The sequence below is a fragment of the Ochotona curzoniae genome, unplaced genomic scaffold, assembly GCF_017591425.1.
Source record: "Ochotona curzoniae isolate NIBS_2020 unplaced genomic scaffold, NIBS_Ocur_1.0 contig_883, whole genome shotgun sequence".
Taxonomy (NCBI): Eukaryota; Metazoa; Chordata; class Mammalia; order Lagomorpha; family Ochotonidae; genus Ochotona; species Ochotona curzoniae.
The window spans coordinates 21,405,468-21,429,707 of record NW_024466599.1 but is presented as its reverse complement, the minus strand read 5'-3'; the positions used below and the strand labels follow the sequence as shown (position 1 = coordinate 21,429,707).

Below are 24,240 nucleotides of genomic sequence, written 5' to 3'. Positions count from 1 at the left end.
TTCCACTACTAAGCTATTTCAAAATAACTGTAGACCATATTATTTACAAGACACACTTTTTAAAAATTGACTGAATTCCCACATAGGCAGGTTCCACACACAATAACTCCTCAAAAAGCTCACAGAAAAAAATATGAAAAAAACCTATGCACAGATTTTAATTTTTGTACCAAAACAGACTTCCTTAAAGTGTTCTCAAATACATATACATAAGTATGTGTCTATTTCTACTGAACATTCATGGGTATGTCCAATTATTATATTAACTTTTAATTATCATAATCATCCATCACAATAGCTATCATTTTACATAAAAGGAACATGAAGTTAAAACACATTAAATAATACAGGGATCCCCATCAGTCAGAACCACAGAGAACCATACACAACAAAGAAGCCTCTGAGTGAACAGAAATTATCAAACACTACACACACCTGACTATGGAGAAGAGCCCAGCTAAGACCCACCTACTTATTTAACAACATGAGTAAAATTACTTTTTAAGTACTTGGTATCTCTGTTATAAATACCTTCACAGACATTATCTGGCTGATTGTCCCAGATTTTAGCTTATTTGACAGCATACTTGAGATAGTTATCTGACAGTGCCCATTCAACCACTCCATAAAGAAAGAAATGTAAAACAGACCAGTGTCTGTCAAGGGTCAGAGAGAGGATGTGCCCATAAGAGATCATGTAAGGCTGAGTTCTGGAGCAATGAAACTATTCTATATCCAGATTGTGGAAGGAGCTAAAGAAATGTATGCATATATTAACATCAACATAGGCAAACAAAAAGAAGTCAGTTAATAAAAAAAATTAACATCCTTTCCTTAACAGTACGATGTTAAGGACCCATGATCAGGATCCCATGTTAACACTGGTATAGAATTATGTCTCCTGCATTCTATTCTTTCCAATGCCAGTGGCAGAGCATAATTAACCCATGAAACAGATTTTGTAAAAATACCATAATCCTTTGACAGTTCATGTTTAAATATAGACTCCAATGAAAACAAAACACAAAACTGTCTTTCTGAAAACATCAGTTAGTTCTCTTGATGTATCAATAGTTAAAAATTCAAATCATTATAACAAAATCATACTTCATTTAAGTTATTACATTCTAGATTTCTTTTTGAGTTTCATTACATTCAAAGTCTACATTAAGTAATAAAGTCTACATTAAATCTCTATCCAGCAACCATTTCATCTCAGGAAAGACATAAAAACAATTTACTGAGTAGCCAGATAATGACTGCATTCTTTTAATTGCCTTGTTTTCATGGGACAATCTTACCCTCTCCTAGAGGGAAGCTGCTTTTCAACTGTACAAAAAGAAATAAAAGGTTCAGCAAATTAAATTATGTAGCACACAGGGCCAATAAGAGTGGAACAAAGCAAAGCAAAATAAATTCACAATAAAAAGTTATAAACTGAGTCAGTTCAAAACACTAATTTGTCATCTCTAAAGATGGACAACTGTCAAGTATCTGCTTTATGACATAAAATCCCTTGATTCACTCTGAGATGATCCTAATAATTCATACACTGGATTTAATTAGCAACACAGAGAGCAAGCACATCACTAGTTATCATCTAACCAAACATACCTAATATTTTAGATATCTTGTAGTTAGATATCCTATATTTATATATCTAAAATATCTAATATTTTATGTCAAAAACATGGCTTACTAGTAATATCCAACATATAAGCAGTAACTCAAACATAAAGGGTCTTATCCTCAAAGCATTTTTCCCACCCAACTCAACTTCTTAAGGAGTCCAAATTCCTGCAGCAAGAATTGCAGGTCCTCTACAGTCCAGATTCAATTTCTGAAATTTCCCTTACTTCATTTTCTAATATTCCCTCTAACCACAGCAAAGTCTCTTCACTGCCCAAATCAGTCTAAACTTCCTCCTATCTAAGCATTTGCTCCTCTATCACCTTTGCTCTGCTTAGAAAATTCATTATCTCATCAGCTCAGTTCTCTCCTCCTACAGAGATCCTTTGCAAATTACTAGTTCAAGTTTCCTTTTTACCCCAGAATTCCTAAAAAATCTGTCTAATCATAATTACACAATGTTACCATATTTAACTAAATTTTATTTTATGATTTTTTAGGTGTCTTTTTTTCTACCAGATAGGGTATATCAAGAACAGCATCTCACACCTTGGAGAAGCCAAATATAAAAATAAACAAAAAAAATTTTAAAAGTCATGCATACTCAACCTAGACACAGTATTGTAATTTCCTTTCCAAACTAACAACACTGAAAATATGCATTCATCGTTTTTCTATTAAAACCAAAATGATGACTTCTAAGCCAAGAAAATTTTATACTTCATTTGAAGTTTATTAGTTACTATTCCGTCATATATATTTCTCCCTGAAAGGCCATGTAGATCTTTCATAACATAACAATACTTCAGCACACCACTACAAATGCCTCAACTTACAAACTGAAAATACGAAATAACCAATCTTACATGCATTGACTAGAATCAAAAAGTTTTCACTCAAAGGAAATTGGAAGATCTACAAATGAAATGTAATTACAAGCTGGCACTAAAGCTATATGCTAAGCTTAAAAAAACAAAAACAAACCAAAAAAGCAGTAGCACATAAAACTATATTCAATTAGAAGAGTCAAAAACCAAAAAGTACAGTGAATCATGAAGTCTTCTAGTTCAGCAAGGTAATACAACACTGTCTCTGGAACCAAACTATACAAACCAATTCCATGACTCACCATGCTAACTATGGAGCCTTAAAAACCAGTAACCTAACTGACTCATCAGTAATAAAAGTACCTATGTCATAGTGTTACTGATAGTAGTAAGTTAGTTAATACACATAAAGTGCTTAGGAGAGTATTTAATACCCTAGTACACATGGCACAAGCACATCTGCTGCTTCAATTAACTTACCAATCATACATTTCACCTATGGCAAAACTGGACACACTGAATCTACAGGCACACTTAGGCTTACCAGATTTGTTCTACTTATTTTACTACTTTCCTATCCATAGAAGCCACATGTTCTTTTCCTCATTCAAGGACGCCCAACAACAGCACTAATACAAATATGAGCCAAAAGTGTTAATTTTAAATCTTCCTGTTATAATTTTAAAAGAAAAGACTTAGCCTATATATTTGAAATTTTATAATTTCAATATATGGATGGAGTTTCATATTTTACACACATTTCGATCCACACTAGCACAGCAAAAATAACTTATTGCTATCAGAGCCAAGGGGACTCTTGTTATTTTACTTCAGCACAGCTCAATGCACTTCTATATACAGGAGTTTGCATACTGAGGACTATTAGACTGAACCTATAAAATTCATACGCTGTATTATTAAGCGTTGAAGGGCAGGCATCTGTCACAGCAGTTAAGACATGGCTTGGCACACACACATTTCATTGCATACAGGTTGAGTCTGAGTTCTAGCTACAATTCCAACCAAACTTCCCACCAGTGTGCACCTTAGGATGCAGCAGCAATGGCTCAAGTACTTGGTTTCCTGCCACCCGTGAGGGGGACTTGTTCTGAATTCCTGCCTCCAACCTTTGGCCTGGCCCTCACCTAACTGTGGTGAGCAACTGGGGAGTAAACAGGTGGGAGATCTTTCTCAGAGAGAGAATCTTTGCCTTTCAAATGAAACTGGGAAAAGAAATATATGTTTGAGAAATTAATTGAAGCAATAGATGTTTTCAGCTTGCTGAAAAGAAGTAACAAGCATAACAGGTATAATATTTAAATTTTTGAGTTAAAAAAAACTTTGGACCTCTCCAGCAGGAAGCACCTTAAGGGTCTAGTTTCTTCATCAATCTTCCAAAATCTATTTATTGAAAAGCCTAATTATAGAGAGGGAGGGAAGGAGAGAAAGACAGAGATCTCCCATTTGCTGGTGACTGTAATGAGTGGAGCCTGAACTCCACCCAGATCTCCCATGTAAGTGCAGGGGTTCAAGGACTTCAGTCATATTCTGCTGTCCCCAATTGCATTAGAAGAGAGATGGACTGGAGGTAGAGCAGCTGGCAGGGTAGCAAGTGCTCACATCCAATGCCAGTGTCACAGGCAGGGACTTCATCTGCAGAACCATAACGGTGGCCTAAGAACACAGTTTCTTGAAACATGTGGAATAAAATAACTAAATGTTATCAGTACAGGATTGTGTGAAAACCTCCTCAATGAGTCCTAGGCCCTCCTACAATGAAACTTCTTCTTCTTCGGTGCCAAGCTAGCCCCTAAATTAGCTGAAGCCTATATTCAGGTCACACAGGTTTGAGGCCCACTTTGCCTACTTCAAAACTGTGCAACTTTTGAGTATTATTTCATGAGATTTAAGAAGGGGGGTGAAAAGAGCAGTACCTACCAGTCCAGGAAGAAGATGTGAAAATCAGATGAGTTAACACCTTGCAAAGTGCTTAAAGGAACAACTGGTAGACAGTAAATATTGCTTATTATTAGTTACTCAAAGTAGGCTGATACAGTCAGATTAAGATATATCTGTTTGGATTTAAATACAAATGCTCCATCTGGAATCTAAGTGTATGACTGGCTTTTGGCAGTGTCTTAGGCATAATGACAAGTTGCTAGAACACAAACTAGAGCCCTGACTTATTCTGTTGGGTAAGGCTGAGGCCAAAGTCTTCCAAGCCCTGCCTTCCACAGCCCTCTCCTCTTAGCAGCTACCCTTTCCCTTTGGACCAGAGGACACAACAGATATTCTACCCTGCACCTTGCCTCAATGGAGAGGGACTGTGAAGAATCTACTGCTTCCTGGAGTGGATCCCCTTTGAGTGTAGGCAGGTCAAGAAGATAACATCAAATTTACTCTTATTTTTGTGAACTATATTCTGCTGAAAAACCACTCATGGGGAGAGAGAAAATCCTGTTATCAGATTTACCTCTGAAACACAAAACTCATCTCTAATCAGATTAAGATATTTACTAAGTTCTTATATATAAAGTGGCAGAGCCAGGCCTAGATCTAGAGATAAGTGTCTTCAACTCCAGACCCAGAGGAGCTCCTGATAAGTGGACAGTGATGCACTGGTCAGATGGCAAAGAGAGACTACAAGCTGAAAGGAAATGTTCTCCTTCATGTAAGTTTGAAGTCAGTAACTATAAACACTGGAACAGATTCTAAAGAACCTCCTTAGGGTTGATGATAAAAAGCCTCTAATGAGTAGCATTTGTTGAGAGAACTCATAACCGCTCAGACACTAAAGCACACCTTGCTCTGACTTGTTACATAATGGAACTCTACAACTCCTGCCAGCTGCACAATTCTCAGTATTTAGAAAAAAGGATCTAAATCCTGCAGCCTAATTGGGGTGGAACTAGATGAATGAAACAGTGACTGAGTGCTAATAATCATTTCCAGAAGGAAAAACTAAAAATATCAAGGAGTCAGAATCTAAAATAAAACAAAAAACAAGATGGAGGGAAAGGAGCTAGGCTCAAGTAGCCAAGCTGATTTGAATATAAAACAACAGGGAAACAAAAAGAAATCCCAAGGTCAACCCTGTCTGATAACTGTCATGTTGGAATGCGGCTACAAAGTAAGCTATCTCAGATTATTCACTTCAGAGTGTGCACCCAACATGACTTCTCCCACTTAGTTATGAACAGACAATCATGCATTGTTACTTTAGCAGCAAGCTAGGAGGATCTCACCTAAACAATCAAATGTTAATGTTAGAACTTTAAAACTTACAGCCAAATTTACTAATAATCATAACCATTACTAAGTTCCAGAGTGTCTGGCCCTAACTGCAGCATAATTCATGAGACTTAGAGTAACTGTTCCACCCAGGCAAGCATTTCTAGAGAGAACAGGGTCTTCCCTGGCTGAATGCTGAAGACCCATAAAGCCCTGATGGCTTTCTCAGTAACGGCTTTATTCACATGCCATAAAATGATACGGTATAATCTGCATACCGTAAAACCCACTCCATTAAGGCATACCACTCTGTGGTTTTCAGTTCATTTCCAGCAGGAGCCAATCATCACATGCACTTTATTAGCACACCGGCAGAGGACACCCTGGTCCCCTCTTCTCACACTCCTTCTCCATAGAGCCCCCTGGTTTCTATTCACCCAGTCCGAATCAGCCCAAGGCTCACTTTCTTAGGAGACCTCTCCTGACCACAAAATCGAGAACTGTTGCATCAACCTCATACAACACACTCAAGTAGCCACCCATATTCCTGCTGTCCTTCCATCCCACACCCCCATCTTACTTGTGCATGATGACATTTCACATCCCACATGTTGAGTTTATTTGCTGCAAGCTCCAAGAGGACAAGGAAGTTGTATGCTTTACTTAAATTGTGCCTCCTCCCCCAAGGCCTAAAACATGGCCTGCTGCATAAGTTTAATGTTTTAAAAAGGGTTAAAGGGAGGGAGAGCAAAAGAGTAGCTTCTCCACAGAGTTCACTATCTGATGCTCTCTCTCATTTACTCAATTGCAGGTTTTCTGCAACATTCTCTCCTAATGCAAATATTACAATAAATGAGATTATCAAATGTAATGCCACTGTATACTCCAATATCTTTGCTTTGAAGATTTGTTTTCTGGCTGTTACTCCATTTAGACAGTTCTGTCTGTCTAGCTCTGCCTCTCCTAATTCTGCCTTTCAAATAAATTTTTAAAAAGAAATCTTAAAAACAAGGGGATGGGGGAAGCACACTGTGGCTTGGTGAGTTAGGCCTCCACCTGTGGCACCAACATCCCATAACAATGCCAGTTCAAGTCCCATTTCCAATCCAGCTCCTTACTAATGCACCAGGAAAAGCAGCAAAAGATGGCTCAAGTGCTTGAGCCCCTGCACCCATGTGACAGAACCAGATGAAACTTCAGGCTCCTGGTTCCCTCCTGGATTAGTCCTGGATATTGCAGGCATCTGGGGAGTGGATGGAAGATTCATATTCATTCTCATTCTCTCTCCCCCCGCATCCTACTCCTTCCCTCCCTCCCCCTCCACCTCCTCCTCCTCTAACTCTGCCTTTCAAATAAAAAAAACAATGTTTATTTAAAAATTGCCTGGCAAATGGCCCTAGCGGCTAAATTCTCGCCTTGCATGCACCAGGATTCTATATGGATGCTGGTTTGTGTCCTGGCTGCTCCATTTCCCATCCAGCACCCTGTTTATGACCTGGGAAACCAATAGAAGATGATCCAAAATGGGACCCTGCACCCATGTCAGAGATCTGGAAGAAGCTCCTGGCTCCTGGCTTCGGATCAGCTTAGCTTCAGCTGTTGCGGCGACTTGGGAAGTGAACTAGTGAATGGAAGATCTTTCTCTCTGTTTCTCTTTCTCCCTGTATACCTACCTGCCTTTCCAATAAAACAAATAAATATTTAAAATATGTATAAATGTTCAAAAATGGGAAAAAAAAACAACTTATCTGAACGCAATACTAAGTTCGTATATAAACACAAAACATATACAACAAGTATTACACTGCAAAAGGGAATTTATGAAGAAAGCAGTTAACTGGCAAACTAAAAATAAATCTGCCAAAGCATTAAACAACTGCCAAATATATCATTCTTACAATTAGTTATTATAAGCTAAAGGGAAAAATATTCAGTTACCATTAAAATAGCCAGAAAATAAAATGTTCTTTTTTGAGAAATTCCAGTATAATCATTCAACTATGAGATAAGGATTTTATTTGGAATAGTTTTAAATTTAAACACTAGACACAGCAAACACTTAGAAACTGTTTCTGGCAAATGGAAATAGGAGCTTATTAAAAGCAGAAAGCTAATTCCTAGCCTAATGAAACCATGGTTCCATAAAATTACTTATTTCATTTTCCCCTCTGCATGCCATTTATGCCAAAGACCGAAAAAGAAGATACTGTACCGTATGCCTCGTTAGAAATGTAGAAGGGAAAAAAAGCTGTCAGAAACATCACAATGGTGCAAATCCCATTTACTGGAAACCTGGTATACCGCTGCGATGGGTTCCAAACACACATGTACATGTTAGCTATACATCTTTCCAGCTACTTTAGAATTATTCGGTTAAGGGGGACAAACCAAAAGAAGTCAACCCCTCATGGAAAACATCTGTTGGTAATTTCTAAGTCAATGATTTCCAATAGTAGTATACATCTCTTATCAGAATGCTTTCCATGGAAAAGATTCAAGAATTCTCTAATGAAAACTTGAAGTGAGATAAGTGAAATTATTACTTCAAAAAAGTCACTACTACCACAAAGCAATCTGTTAATATTCAGGTAATTTAATTAGCCAGGTTCTAAAGAACTTTCTGCTTCAGTCAAAGTTACTGTTTTTTTTTTAAATTAATTATTAAGCTTATTAAGAAACAGAACAAATTTCAAGTCACTGAAATTCAATCTACCACACATTTTGGAAAAATAAAATCACACTTGTTAAATAGTCTGATTTAAACAAAGGGTGATGTCACTTCTTAAAAAGAATGCCCAATAAATATGTTACATCTTCTGCTCTCACACACACTGATCATAGTCATATTAACATGACTCTGATCACTGAGTCATTACAATTGTATGGCTCCTGCAAAGAAAGAGAAACTAGATTTGCATCAAGGACTTGCTTGTGGACAACACAGCTCTCACCTATAACACTCTTTTAGGGCTATTCTCCTAAATTACAAAAAAAAAAAAAAAAAAGAAGAAGAAGAAGAAAAAGGTTAATGGCAAAGCCACACTTTCTATGACCCCCCCCCCAAAAAAAATTTAAAACGCTAAATAATTTAAAATAAGACTCTCAAAACTTCTTGGAACAGTTCTTCAGGAAAAAAAATGCATGATCTAGTGCAGTTTCTCATTTCCTATACCCCACACACAGCATGGCGTCACAATAACATCTTGCATTAGTGCGATCCATTTATCACAACACATGAACCATTCTTACGGCGATGCTATTCACTTCAGTGTGGGCAACGGCTTTTACCTGACATCCTGCCTCTGTACCAGGGTCTTATCATTATGCTACCATACTCAAGGAGTCACCCAGCCTTCCAGAGTCCTCCAAGCTAGGACAGGGTCTCAGACTTTGCTTGTTTTTGACGGCCTCAAAAGCTGAAAAGCGGAGGCTGGGCCTTCCACACATCTGACTCCAAGCAGCATAGGCTTTCACCTCATTCCCTAGTAACAGTCTATCCTGCGAACTGTGCTTGTATCTTAAAGATGTATGTGCTTCCAATGCAGTGGGTCTCAACTGGCAGACGAATCACAGTGGGAAGTACATCACATACAGTAGTAACTTTCTCCAATAACCACATGATTACACAATATATTCACAAGGATATGTGAATGAACTATCATGTTCTACAGTGTAAGACCATGTAACTCCAAAATACAATGTGAACCCAAAATACAGGTAACAACAATCCCAACAAAAGCACCAAGCAGGCTACACAGTGCCTTATTTTTAAACAGGTATACACCCTCTGCACACTGTTATGGAAAAACATGAACTACATATTTTTAAAACTATTTAAATAACTCATACCAGCTTTGATTTAGTGGTAGGAGTGTTTATAAAATATTATTAGATTTATTATACAGATTTTAGGATTAAGTTGTTGCCAGTGCTAATTATAACATGCCTTGAAAAAAATCTAACCTACACTGATTAAACTTCTATTTATAAAAGAAAAAAAAAATCTAAACCACAGAAACAGTGCTCAGTTTAGAACAAGAACATGTATGTAACTGCCAAATTCAATCCCTACTTAGATGTCTATCTTACTCAAACACTGTAATTACAAAAAACCAAAATGAATTTTTAAGTGTTTCAAGATGCAATGGTCTTTGCACAATTTTCTAGGCTTATAATTACTTTCCTGAAAAGGTAAATACTTTAACTTTTAGATTACTATAATACTAACATGAAGAGTTAATACAGACTGAACATTTCACTCCAAAATGGAAGCTACTTTGAAATTCATAATGTTAAATTAATAATTAAATATTAGTCAAAGAAAAATAATAAATGGGAGTGAAAGGCCAATGTTAACTTCCTGCAGACACACAAGGATGATACAACCCCTGAGCTAACTGGATGGGCTTTTAAGACTCCCTGAACACGTAGGCAGGGGCAGCGAAGCATACATCTGAAATGGCAGAGAAATGCATCAGAATACACAATCTCAGCTTCCTCACTTCCCATTCCCTCTTCAATCAGCTACAGTCGGCCGTTTGCCCCTACCATTCTATGGAAACTATTCTCACGACAGAGTCCACTTCAATGTTCTCACATCCAGTGGCCATTTCTGTCTTCACTTTATTCTCCTCCTGGCAGCATCCATAGGGCATGGACACACACACACACACACACACACACACACACACACACACACACACACGCTTGCGCACCTCCCTTGGCTTTGAGACGCCACTCCTTGAATCCCCCTCTCCCGCTGGCATGGAGAAGGAGGCTTCTCCACTGACCTTCCAGAAGGTGGGACTTCTACCACCCAGACAGACACTAGTTGTCTCCCAGCCTCTCTACCCTTTCTTTCCTCCCTCCCTCCAGGTCATTTATCTGTTGACATTGACAAGCTATCCTCTCCTAGGCTCTCCAGACTCACTGACCCATCACCTGATCCTTGCATGCTTAATAGTTTCATCAAACTTAATACACCTAAGTAGACATAAAACATCCACCCTCCCCTATTCCACTGCTACCAATGTTTCTCCATCTCAGTAAATGCTATCAGCAAGTAGCAAGATGCTCTTTATTTGGAATAAAAAGGTATTAAACTCTTTTAAAAAGTAAACTTTTAGGAACTTTTTTAAAGATTACTTTTATTATCTGTCAGATAACAGAGAGGAGGACAGACATAAAGATCTTCCATCCACTGATTCGGAGTTGAGCCAATCCGAAGCCAGGATCCTGGAGCCTCTTCCAGGTCTCCCACGCAGTTGCAGGGTCCCAAAGTTTTGGGCTGTCCTCAACTGTTTTCTCAGGCCACAAGCAAGGAGCTGGATGGGAAGTGGGGCCACCATGATTAGAACCAGCCCCCATATGGGATCCCAGCACATTCAAGGTGACCTTAGCCACTGTGCTACCGCACTGGGCCCTAGGAACTATTTCTGACCAGGATGATCAATTGGGTTTTCTGATCAGTCCACAGAAGTCAACTTCACCCACATGTACCTGAAAATATAGAATTAACAACAGTCTTTCAACCACTATAAAAAAAAAAACCTAAACTGGAATAATTAGTTATAAAATACTCCTAAAGCTTCAATTCTTGGCATTAACACAACTGCCAATGCCACTCCTATCTCTCTTTTCTCCCAAATGCCTCTGTGACAGGCTTTTGACTAGCAGTTCTTTATCCCACACCAGCACTTCATTTGATGTTTCCAAATGCTAGGCCACAAAATTCAGACCACAACATAGTCCTTCATCTCTATTCCTTAAATAACACACTGAGATTTTTCACTATTAGAAAAACTGGGGAAAGAGGAAAGAGAAAAAAATTAATAAAGTTCCAAAAAACTTAAAGAAGTTATTCTGTTTTCAGCAAAAGCTATACAGGGTCAGATAAGATCTTTCTAAGCTCCTACTTTCAATGGTACATTCTTCTGGAGCCTTGGTCAATCCTTGCAAGACTTTTTAAAATCCAAACCCAGGCACTTCTGAGTATCTTTCCTTCCATTAGGAAAGCTTCCTATTTTGTGTCTTTCTCACATTCCTTCTCACCAGTACCATAAATTAAAAAAATAAGGTGACACATTGATAGTATCAAGTCTCAAACTAAGAGACAGAAACTAAAGTTTGTTAGGCTACCAAAATCACCACTGATCTATATACAAGTTATGAACTATACACAGCAAAGAATTAATTTCATAAATACATACCACACAAGTTTCCAGAAAACAGAAAAATCTACCTTATATACAATATAACATCCCCTTGTTTATCAAGGCTCACCTTATCTTTTCAACTTAGACCAAAGATGTAGCCTGTATTCTGTACACACATCAAACACTAACCTGAATATTTCATAAATGGTGTTAAATCTAAGCTATCAAACAGCCAGCTCTAATTTAATGGTAATTCCATTAATTAATCCCCACTTGCCTAGAATTGGAGAGATCAAATTTCATTTAGTCTCAATCGTGAAAGTTGAAAGGGCAAGTGCTATCCTGGCCTTTAAATCCAATGAAAAGAATGGTAAACAACTGAAGGCCGTCAGAAATGTGAATTTACAAACACCATCAGCAAATTCCTAGGTACAGGAACAAGCAGCAGATTCTCCCTAGCTCACAGAATAAAGTGTTTTAAACAAAGTATGAAAAAAGGATTGTATCATCCTGTCACTAAGTCTTCCAAAAAGTACCCCAAATCCAAACAAACTACAAAATTTAGGCACAAATTATTAGATACCAAACCACACACACTTTTAAGTGTAATACTGCAGCAATAATGTACAAAAGGTAATTCACGGTAATTCAATACCAACCAAGTACTCTTTTACCAGAGAGCTATCAACCTATAAGCAGCTACAAATTACTTTACTCAACTACTATTTACAAAAGATTTCACCACGGGTGACTCTGAGCAAATTATTGAGCCTCTCTGGGTCTTAAGACCCACACTAATAACATAAAACTAGAAATGGAACCTACTTCAAGCTATTTTTGTAATGATTTATTTATTTTTATAGGAAAGGCAAATGTTCAGAGAGAAGAAGATACAAAGAGAAAGACTTTATGCCCATTGGTTGACATCCCAAGTAGCCACAATGGCCAGAGATGAGCCCATTCGAAGCCAGGAGCTTCTTCGAAGTGTCCCATGTGGGTGCAGGATTCCATCCTCTACTGCTTTCCCAGGCAACAAGCAGGGAGCTGATGGGAAGTGGAGCAGTCAGGACGTGAGCCAGCAACCATACGGGATCCTGGTGCATTCAAGGCAAGGATTTAGCCGCTGAACATTTGCACTGGTATCCAAAATAAATTATTTTTCGGCAGCTCCAGGAACTTAGCAAGTGTTCAACAAAGGTCAGCTACAGCTATATTATTTTCTCCATTCTGATGCATAAGTTTCTTAAAGTCATGTTCATAACTGACACTATACAACCCCTTGACTGCTACTCACTCAATCAGTGCTCAGCATTTAAATGGTTGAGAACTAATCATTTACATGAAATCTAGAACATTAAAGCTTAAGAATTATCAGTCCCTTGAAAGTTTCATTTAATCAGGCTATAAGACATAAAAGAACTCAAAACCTTTCCTCTGCATGCCACCTCAACAGAGTATTTAGGAATAGTTCTAATTCATAGAGTGTTAATTTTAAAGACTGTGTATATGGATTTTTTCATCTCTCAAAAATATTTCTAAAGGGCTGCAGTCATTACAGGACATGTAAATACTAGCAGAAAATATTAGCAGAAATTGCATAAGAAAAAACAGTTAAAAGGAAAGAATCATTCAACATTTATGTGGCTAATAGAGAAATACTGCATCCAGTTGCATAAACATGCACGATAATTTAAAACTTACTCTGTTTAGATATGCATTGAAACACAAAATGAAGATTCTACCAGGTTAGGTCATAAAATCCTAACACTAGACTTCTATGTTCTGGTGTATAATCCAGACTTCCCTAAAGCCTGGATCCTTTCCAAACCCACCGTATAGCCTCCCAGGAATTCCATGCAATTTTAATAATTACATGTTTATAAAAGAAAAACACAAAAGCCAAATAATATTGCTCCTTGAAGCCAGACTGCAAGTCACCACCAGCTACCCCCAAAACAAGATATAATGCCAAACAGAAAATTCTCAGTAAGACTAGAAAAGCAAAATCCAATCCTAGCTCTGCATATAACCAATTATTAAACTAAAGCCAAATTACTTCTAAAACTTCATTCATTAACAAGGTCACAGGACAAATGAAGGGCCCATCACACTTCAAGATGGTCTAGATTCAGTCCAAGGCACAGCAACATGCCAAAGAAAACATGGCCCCATTTACAGCACGCCCCTCTTCACCAGATTCCATTCTACAGAAACTATTTTATAACTCTGGAGGCCATAAGCAGCTAACATACAAATTCTCCTAGTAATACACATTTTTCCATAAAGTTTTCATTAACTTATTTATTTGAAAGACCAAGGGAGCAGGAGAAGGGATGGAAGTGGGAGGAGGAGAGATCTTCAACCCACTGGTTCACTAATCAAAGTTCAGCAATGGCAGGGGTTGAGTAGGCATGGAATTCAATCCAGGTCTCCCACAGAGAGAATGGAATTTGTTTCCTCTGGAAATACCCTTGTTGTCTCTATTGTCAACATGTTTCTCTCTCCCTCTTTTTATATTTCTCCATAATTATGACTCACAATTTATGAAATTCAGAAAAGGCTTTTCAGTTGATTTCCTCTTTAGTGACATAATGTACCTTATTTTGTGCGTGAGTGGGGGAAGGGGAGACAATTTCAAAAGCCAATGGCTAATTTATAAAATTAGAAAATGGACCTTTCTATTCTGATTTTCATTTGCTGTTTGCAGTACCTTTGTGCCAAAATCTAGATATATGTTACCGATACTTAGAAGCTGTGTGTTACACAGAATTAAATGACTAGTCAGTGTGGCAGCATACCAGACTAATCCTTTGCCTGTGGTGCTGGCATCCTATATGGCCACCTGTTCTAGTCTCAGCTCTTTATCTGACATGCACACAAAATTTTTTTTTAATGAAGAAAATCACAGGATGGCATAGAGGGAAAGATCATTGCCTGTAGAACTGCATCCACATATGAGCACTGGTTCAAGTCCTGCCTGCTTCACCTCAATTCAGTTCTCTGCTCATGGCCTAAGAAAGCAGTGGATGATGGCCCAAGAGTGTGGTTCTCATACCCACATGGGAGACACAGAAGCAGCTCCAGCATCCTGGATAAGGAAGAGCATAGCCCTGGTCATCTGGGGAATGAATCAGAAGATGGAAGATCTCGATCTCTCTAATTCTTTCAAATAAATAAAACAGAACTTTAAAAAAATACACAAATAATACATTTGGTGTCTTCCTTGCTCAGGGCTGTGTCACTATTTACAGGGAACCAAAAAAATGTCTAGAAAAATGAAGCTCAAAGATATTTACTTTGGTCCAAAAAGTTTTTTGAAATATATTTAATTTTTTTCACTGTACATATTCCTCTGGGTTTAGGCAGACCCTCATGTATAAGTATGACTGACTGATTTTTATCTCACTGCATAATGAGCCAGAAATACTTCAGGAAAACTCTAGTTTTCCAAAATATCTTCCCAAGACAAAAATCTGTGCTCCCTTTTAACCAGTGAAGCCATAGATATACTGTATACAAACAGCAGGTATCATTATAAGAAATCATTTCATTACTTTTAAATTCCAGACAGAATAGAGAGAAAGGTGTAATTACTATTTAATTAATGCAATGAGAGTTTCAAGAAACCCATTGGTCCATGGCCAATCTTTTCTCTTCCTCATCTCTGTGCTGTGAAGGTCTGTGTGTGTGTTAGCTAAACATGCCACAAGAGATCTCATCAAAGAGCAGTGCCCTAGCAGCTAAATCCTCACCTTGCATCCTCCAGATCTCATATGGATTCCAGTTCATGTCCCAGTAGCTCCACTTCTCATCCAGTTCCCTGCCTGTGGCCTGGGAAAACAGCTGAGAATGGCCCAAAGCCTTCGGACTCTGCTCCCCTGTGGGAGACCTGGAGGAAACTCCCGGCTCCTGCCTTCAGATCAGCTAAGCCCCGGCCATCACAGCCATTTGGGGAGTGAACCAGCGGATGGATGGTCTTTCCCTCTGTATCTCCTTCTCTTTGTGTATCTAGCTTTCCAATACATACATACATAAAAGGAATCCTAAAAAAAAAATGAAAGAAAGAGATTCTATCACAAGACTTAAAGTATAGGAACAAAAGATTCACTGGGACAAAATCATTATACAGAATTCTTGAGTTTTTCTCCTGAAAGTATTTTGAGAAAAAAAAAATTCTGAAATGAGTGTGAAAAGCAATCACTTCCTATCTCAATGCAAAAAAAAAAAAGACTCTTTTAAAAGATTTACTTATTTTTATTACAAAGTCAGATATATAGAGAGGAGGAGAGACAGAGAGGAAGATCTTCTGTCCATTGATTCACCCTTCAAGCGGCCACAGCAGCCGGAGCTGTGCTGATCCGAAGCCAGGAGCCAGTTCATGTCCTGGCTGCCCCACCTCCCAGCCAGCTCCCTGCTTGTGGCCTGGGAAAGCAGTGGAGGACAGCCCAAAGCCTGGGACCCTGTACCCATGTGAGAGATCGAGAAAAGGCTATCCCAGGCTTCAGATAGGCTCAGCTCTAGCCATTGCGATCACTCAGGGAGTGAATCAGCAGATGGAAGATCTTTCTGTCTCTCCTTCTCTCTGTAAATCCAACTTTCCAATAAAATAAAATAAATCCTTAAAAAAATTTTTAAAACAAAGTATATTTCTAAAGAATATAAATGATTCTAAATCATTCACATTCCATATTTTAAAAAGTCAAAATAGTTTCCAATTTCAAATACCACTTCTCTTGTTTATTTTTTAAGTAATTTGCGAAAGTGTTTAACCTGCTATTTATCAATGCGAATCAAATAACTGTCATTAGCAGAGTTGCCAAGAATGAAGTATTATCAGTAATAATTAATTCAATGGTAAATATGATTAAAGGAAACATTTCGGGTATGAGATAAACATACCGCCCCATCCCTGCCATCTGTACTCCCTCCAAAGGCCCCACTGGGAATCCAGCTCTGACCACTGCCTTGTGTGGCTGCTGGAATTCCTTGGCTTGCTGCCCCAACACTGAATTCCTGCATCCTGCTCGCATAGCCTTCAACTCCACTGCCAGTGTGTAATCTCCCACTTCTTCCCTTTCTAAGGTACCTTTGATTGTGCTATCACACGACCCAAAATAAACATCCTACCACAAGATCCTGAATCTTTCTCAGCAAATCAGACTAGACTTGGATTTCTTGGGGAGGAAGGGGGGGGGGGCGGAGAGCACTGCTAAGCCTATCACTGAGTGTCTTCCTAAATCCACATTAGTCAAAATTAACTTGGTGAGGAATCCCATCGTCCTAGCCCGCAGGCCTTCCGACCCTAGGCACTGTGAACACATACTGCTGAAAAGAACTCAGCAATCCATCACTGCACAACATCCACTTGTCTCTCAACATTAGAGGAAAAGTTTTGTTTACTGTGTGAAATGAATACAAATCTGCTCAAATGTTTATAGCTTCTTTAGAATTATCTACATGTTTTATTTGATATATACACATAGTAAAAACTAAATTTTTTCGTTCTCTTCTAAACTGGTAGTGAGATATTTTTGTGGGCAGGATCTACCTACTACCCCAACATACTTTACGAAGTTCGATAATAATTAATTGTTTTAAAAAATTTGAGACAAAGTACTTTCCAAAGACACCAACTTATTTTTATCCTCTGAATTTTTCCAGACACACAATCTTAAGACCCACTAGCCCTTGAATCTACTCCAGAGCCAAGAGGTTTTTATTCCATAAAAACAATAAATTCCAGATGAATTAAAGAATTACATGCTAAATATAAGAGCTTTAAAGAAACAGAAACAAAACATAACAATAGGAAAAACAGACAAAGAACCAAAACAATCACGTATGAAAAAAGGTCACTTAAAAGTAATGCACAAAGAATTTGTATTAAGGCAATGTGACCATGTTTCCAACTATTACTTTTTTATAGTCATCTGTGATAATACCTGTATGTACAGGGCAATGAGTTCTGGTCAACATACCATAACAGAATAGAAATAGACAGCCCTTTAGAAGATAATTTGCCATAGCTGTTCAGTTTTTAATTGTGTATACATTTTTACCCAATATATTGATGAAATGCCTTGCTCCTGGCTTCATATTGACCCAACTCCAGCCACTGCAGCCATTTGAGGAGTGAACCAGTGGATGGGAGAGCTCTCTGTGTCTCTACTTCTCCAACTATAACTCTATTTCAATTAGAAATAAGCAAATCTTAAAAAAAAAAAAAAATGATGCCCAGAAGACCAATTATTAATGTGCTTTTGCGAGTCCTGGAGATCCAAAACCCAAGAGCAGATGGGGGTCTACAATCATGACGTGAGTGCCAACACAGCGAATTTATAAAACTGAACTAAAACTTACCCAATACTAAAGAATGCTACTTCTCTAGGTGGGTTACTTTCAATATTTATTCCAGTGTTCCTATCACTAAGAACATCTTTAAATTTTACAGTTTAATTTTCTGGGATCAGCACAGGTAACATACATGAAAAGAGAATTCTCGATAATATTTGCACCTTATTTTTAAGTTAAATTGCTATTCAACAATATGTTCATTTAATCTTGGCATCCATGGTGGTCCTTGTACTAGCTTTAGATTCATTCCAAACAACTTTAGCTTCACAAACAAAGACTTTGCACAAGTTTGCTTAGTAACGAATAGCCACAGCTTTCCAAGGTTTAAGGAAAGGAACAGGCCCTGAAGTCAGGAAAGGCTCCCTTTCAACACTTGCCCAGGAATCCCCTCCTTTCCTTTTCACTCAGGGTTCCCCTGATGAAGGGGCTTCACCTCAGCAAATTCTCAAAAGTATCACCACCATTTCAACGTCAAGCTCAATCTTAATCTGCTACATGAAGCTGTTTGCCTTCTGAACTATAGAAACATGCAATCACCTGAACTGCTCACCTAGGTGGCATAGGTATGTTTACAGTTCTGATACTCCTTACATTCCAGCTACAACTGTACTTTACAAGGAGCCAGAAGAGGTGTGCTGCATCTCTTAATGAAATTCTTTGGAGATACAGATTGAGTGGTGCTGCTAAGAAATAGGGATCCGTTCTCTGCTGTGCAGTATCACTATCCTGGGCCTGTTGAATTCTGCTGAGACTTGAATGACTGCCTAAGAAGCAGGAGTTTTATACTGCAATATGGAGAGCAACTGAAAATCACTAGGCTCAAAAATTATGTGAGAAAGGTTAATGTAGAACATCAGTCCTAGGTGTAGGGCTGCCAGATTAGGGAATGTAGTAACATTGAGAGCAGGGAACATTATTAGTTCAGCCTACAGGGTTTGAAAGGTCAGAAAGCATCGAGTTCCCCAATAATTCCTAGCTGTGTAACCCTGGAAAAGTAAGGATTCACTTCCCTTATCTGTAAATAAGGGATAATAAAAACACATCTCATCCCACAGTAATAATACATGAAATAACACACAGCACACATACCACAACATATGACACAAAGACAGGCCTCACACACACACACAAAACCAGTTCTGACACCAAGCAATGACGTGTGCTTCAATTCAATTCAATTGTAATCCTCACAACCTGAAATCAGCATCAGAACCTACAAGTTTTAAAGAGCTAGGTCCCAGCCAAATTGCTTTTAACTTCAGGACAACCCACCTACCCTCAACTGTCTGACTTGAATACAAATTCAGAAACTCACCAAATCTCTCTGCAGAGCCACTAATCTCTGCAAGTCACAAAATTCAGTGGAAGCACTAAACTTACACAGTTAAAGTATTATCACAAAGGAGATGACCCAGGAACAAGCAAACAGAAGAGCCACCCGGCCATGGCCTGGGGGAGAGGGCAGGAGACACACAGCCTCCTACTGTCACTCAGAAAGTCCAGGTGCCAGGGGCTGGCACATCCTCAAGTTCACCACCACTGCTGCAGGCTCTGCCTAAGGAGCTTCACCAGTGAGGCGGACCGCAGCAAATCCCTGGGCATCTCTGGACACAATGTCCAGTCTCTCCCTTCTCCCAGAGACCCAGGAAGAGGGCCAGGAGTTCTCATTCCCTTTGACCTCGATCCTTCTCACGTGCACAGTTCCTCCCCTGAAGGTATCTAAAGACCCATCAGTCACCTCATGAGCAAAACCTCAGCAGTTGTCAAAAAGAGCTTATCATAAATGACAAAATGCACTACTATCAGGGAATTCGAAAAATCTTCTGTTATTATTTACTTATTGTGTCAAAGACACAATAAATGGAAGTTACTAGTTTAGAACCCAATTCATACTACTGAAACAATGGAAACATTAAAACGAGAAATCAAAAGTTTGAGAAAAATGCAAGTAATTCTTTTAAAAGGTAAGGGAAGGTATCAAAGCAGCCCATGAAGACTCAAGCCTGAACAATTAAGCAGAAATAAACATACTGGTAAGAAACTGAATGTGTAATGAGAATTAATTTAGTTTTACCCTAACTAAAGTTAATGGCAATAGGAAAGGATTTCAGATAAGCAGGGGACAGATGGAGATTAAGTGCCTAGAGTTTTATGGGAACATCGTTAGAATTAATGATCAAGTTTCCCTAAAACGTCCTTGCTGCCTCAAAGGGTGGGTATCCACTAGTGCCACTCTGTGCCCCGCCAGTCAAATGGAAGCAAATTACTACATGTGGCAGCAGGTGTGAGAGCTGAGCTCTATAACAATCCACTTAGTATGCTGGACTCTGAACAAAATGGTACCTAATTTATAACAAGGTTTCTGAAAGAATTATTAGATCAAATGGCAAGCAGGAATGTTGGATAAAATAAAAACATTTTAGAAAATAAAAAGTATTAAGTTAAGGGTACTTCAAAAATATCATGAAAAATAGAACTAAAAGATAACATGCTTGGATGCCAAAAAAATAAATAAATAAAATTCATGCAGCATTTTTCATTGCACACATTTCCCATGACTTTTATTAAATGCATGAATTCCAAAATACTTTGCATTGAAATAAACTAGTCCTTTAACTCCATTTTCCATGAACTTTTCGAAGTGTCCTCAAAACTTCTAACAGAAACAAATGCATAATTTTCAACTAAGGGTTACAGAACAAGCACAGAACATGTCAACAATACTACATTACTGGGAGCAACTATGATTGACTAAAAAGGCTTTGTGTCCAGATACATGAGGACCTCACACCCAGGAACCATGATACAGACTTACCCAAGTCGTTTATTATCCCGCTTTCAGAAAGTTCATTCAGTAGCTAGAAGCCACCTGATTCAGAAGCATCACAACTTATTTTTCCCTGTAATACTCATATCACCTCATCCTTTGTTGCCACCTTCCCAGGAAGGAGTACCAACTCCGTCGTCCAGCCTGGGGATAGGAGAAAGAGAAGAAGAGAAAGCCGACTTTGGGACACTGTACAAGGCTCATCAGATACTTCATCACATGTAATGAACCTTATTTAAGCACTGACTAAATTAATGCCCAAGTAACCCAGGAAACCAGGGAACTGTGCCTGTCACTGTGCTTAGGCCAGGCATGTCAGCCTGAGGGGACAGCCTACTGTGTGCACCTCTGCAGGCTCCCAGGAGGGAGGGAGGTTGTGACATTGACTTGAACCACCACACACGCTTTCCAAGGACACAACCCACACTAGGTCAAGGTCTGTCCTTGCCTCTACTGCTGATTTCTGGGAAACATAAATTCCCTCAGCCTCTGAGGATCGTCTAACTCAGCCTCTTCTATCTAAACCAATTCGTCAAAATATGACTCACTGCCTACCCCCACAAAAATCCCTAGTAAAACACCTGTCTGCATTAAGGTTCAGAAAGACAGGTCAGTTTAAACACAGTTCCTCCCCTTCCTCATTCACTCTACTATGCTCACCCAAAAACTGCCCCTGAAATTCAAAAAGAATCCTTTATATCATGCTTCAACACTATAAACAGCTAAATACTAAAATGAAAATAGACACGAGACAGCTGAATAGTAATCTATAGCCATTTTGAGGTGTATAGAACCTGGTTGAATATAAACCAAAATTGAAATGTCTATGAAGAAGTCACAGGATGTAGCTAAGAACCTGCATTTTCCTATTAACATATTGGTTAATCAATACCATGTCAATTAATGCTATAATGTTGTAAATTGTTGTTGATGTTATGTTGGGGCTTTTAATTGATTGGGATGATACTTTGCTGGCTTTACCTTCAGACCAGAGATGGTCTCACCAAGAAATCGTTGAACTCACTAGGATAATAAGATGCTGGACTTTATGCTTGGTAAATACTTCCAATGAAAGAACCTCAAATGAATTTGAACTGTGGTAATGCAACACGGTGGAGAAATCCACCATGGGGAGAGGGTTCAGGGAGGGGTGGGGGGAATCCCAGTGCCTATAACACTGTGTCACATAATGCAATGCAATTAATAAAAAAAAAAAAAAAGAAGAAGAAGAATCCTTTATAAATTAAGCAAAACCCAGCCCTTTCTGGTTCCTGCCTGCCAAACAACGTGCACAGATCTGCTCTCCAAATGTGCTCGCAGTAGAGGTAAGTGCCCCCTCCCTCCCTAGCTGCCCCATGCCTCTTCCCAGCACAAAGCCAGGCAGGCAGAGCGCCTTTTCCTGGCTGAGTTACCAGGCTGCAGTGCTAACAAAAGGCTTCCCAAAACAAAAACTCCATTTCCTTTCTCAGAGCAGCAAGGCTATGGCATACTAAAACATCTTTCCCTCCAAGAGTAACTACTATCAATTACTTCATTCCATTCTTTCCAAACACTGCCAGTTAAACTTAGGATTTAATTGAAAAAAATTACCTCATTTTCTTATTATTCTTACAGATTAAGAAATTAAGTCTCAGCAAGGGAAAATAATTGCCCACAATATTCTAATAATAATTACACAACAAAATAGATTTGTTAGAATGAGGTGCTGTGAGAAGTGTTACTTGAATCATTTCTTTCACTCCTCAGGATGACTATGAGGAATTAAAAAATAGCACTTCATTCACTATTTACAATGAGTAAACAGACTTGTTCCCAAATCACAGTGGTAGTAACTGCTACAGCTGGACGTCAGCCCAGCCAGGCCACCACCATGGAGCTCAGGCTGCTGAAGCGGAAATACCAACCAACAAATGAGAAGGTAACTATCTCCCATGCAAACACAAAATATGTTTCTGACTTTAATTAATTGATTAATTAGGGAACAAATAAAATGTTCCAGAGCAGACACACATTAGGCACTGCAGAGTACTGAAATGAATTTGCTGAACAGACAGAAAACTAGCTTCTTCCACTGAATAAGAGAAATCTGCTGCACTCCATCCAAAAGAATCCTCTGCATGTCTCAGCACACAATCACTCTGCCTTGCCATCAATCATGTACACCCTTACGGAGAACAGAGCACTGGCTGCTGCAGACCCCACAGATGCTCAGAAGGGCTCCCGCAACACCACTTTTTACCGAAGGCCCCCAGATCCGTTCAGTAAATTTCAGAACATCACAATTTTCCCTTGCAGATATTCTCACCACTGTGTGCATGCTTTTTCTTCTTCTGCTCTCAGATAGGAATCCACAGCTCTAAGATCTCTAACAACAACAGGGGAAAAAATTGAGCTATCTTTCTCCATAAAATTAACCTTTTTTTTTTTGCCTCAAATCTAGTGATTCTTTTTTTTTTCTTACGCTTTAAAAAAATTTTTTTTTTCTAATTGGAGAGCTAGATTTACAGAAGATGATGAGAAAGAAAGATCTTCCTTATGCTGGTTCATTCTCCAAATGGCTGCAACGGCCAAAGCTGCGCTGCTCAGAAGCCAGGAGCTTCTTACAGGTCTTGCACACCGATGCAGGGCCCTAAGGCTTTGGATTATCCTCCACTGCTTTCTCAGGCCACAAACAGGGAGCTGGATGAGGAGGGGAGCAGCCAGGAACCAGTGCCCATATGGGATCCCTATGCTTGCAGGCAAAAGATAAGCCAGTTGAGCCATCGTGCTGATCCCAAAATTAAGTAATCATTAAGATAAATTTTCTCTGCCACAAAAGAGAACTGAATTTAGATATTTAGATTATGACTTCATTTAAAAAAAAACATAAGTTAATTCACTGGATTGTCAGACCTCTTAAGAGAGCTAAAACTAAAGAGCGAGTGGTTCTACTAAATGATTTAAGTCCTCTATGGAGATATTAAGTAATAGTTACAAAGTTACTTGCAAGTAAGGGACCCAAAGGTTAACTTATCTAGTGTCTTACGGGTCAACTTAGGCATCTGAATTTCTAGCCTATGATTTCTTTTGAAGAACCTAGGCATTTTCTGCCTTTTGTGATTCTGCCTTAATGGCTTGGCTGGGGGCTGTGTGAACTCCAGGCAGTCTACGTGACACCTGGCAGGTCACGTAGGCAGACCACTCCTCAGGAAGGAGGTACCTGGTATTTGATAAGATT

General features: G+C 38.8%; 1 protein-coding gene across 1 annotated transcript in view; it reads right to left on the bottom strand.

Moving 5' to 3' along the window:
- LCLAT1 (lysocardiolipin acyltransferase 1) overlaps window positions 1-24,240 on the bottom strand; it is a 141,186-nt gene that overhangs the window by 107,203 nt on the left and 9,743 nt on the right. The window contains exon 2 of the mRNA XM_040993021.1: window positions 21,012-21,167. The gene's annotated coding sequence lies outside the window, so the exon portion shown is untranslated. The remainder of the gene's footprint in view (window positions 1-21,011; window positions 21,168-24,240) is intronic.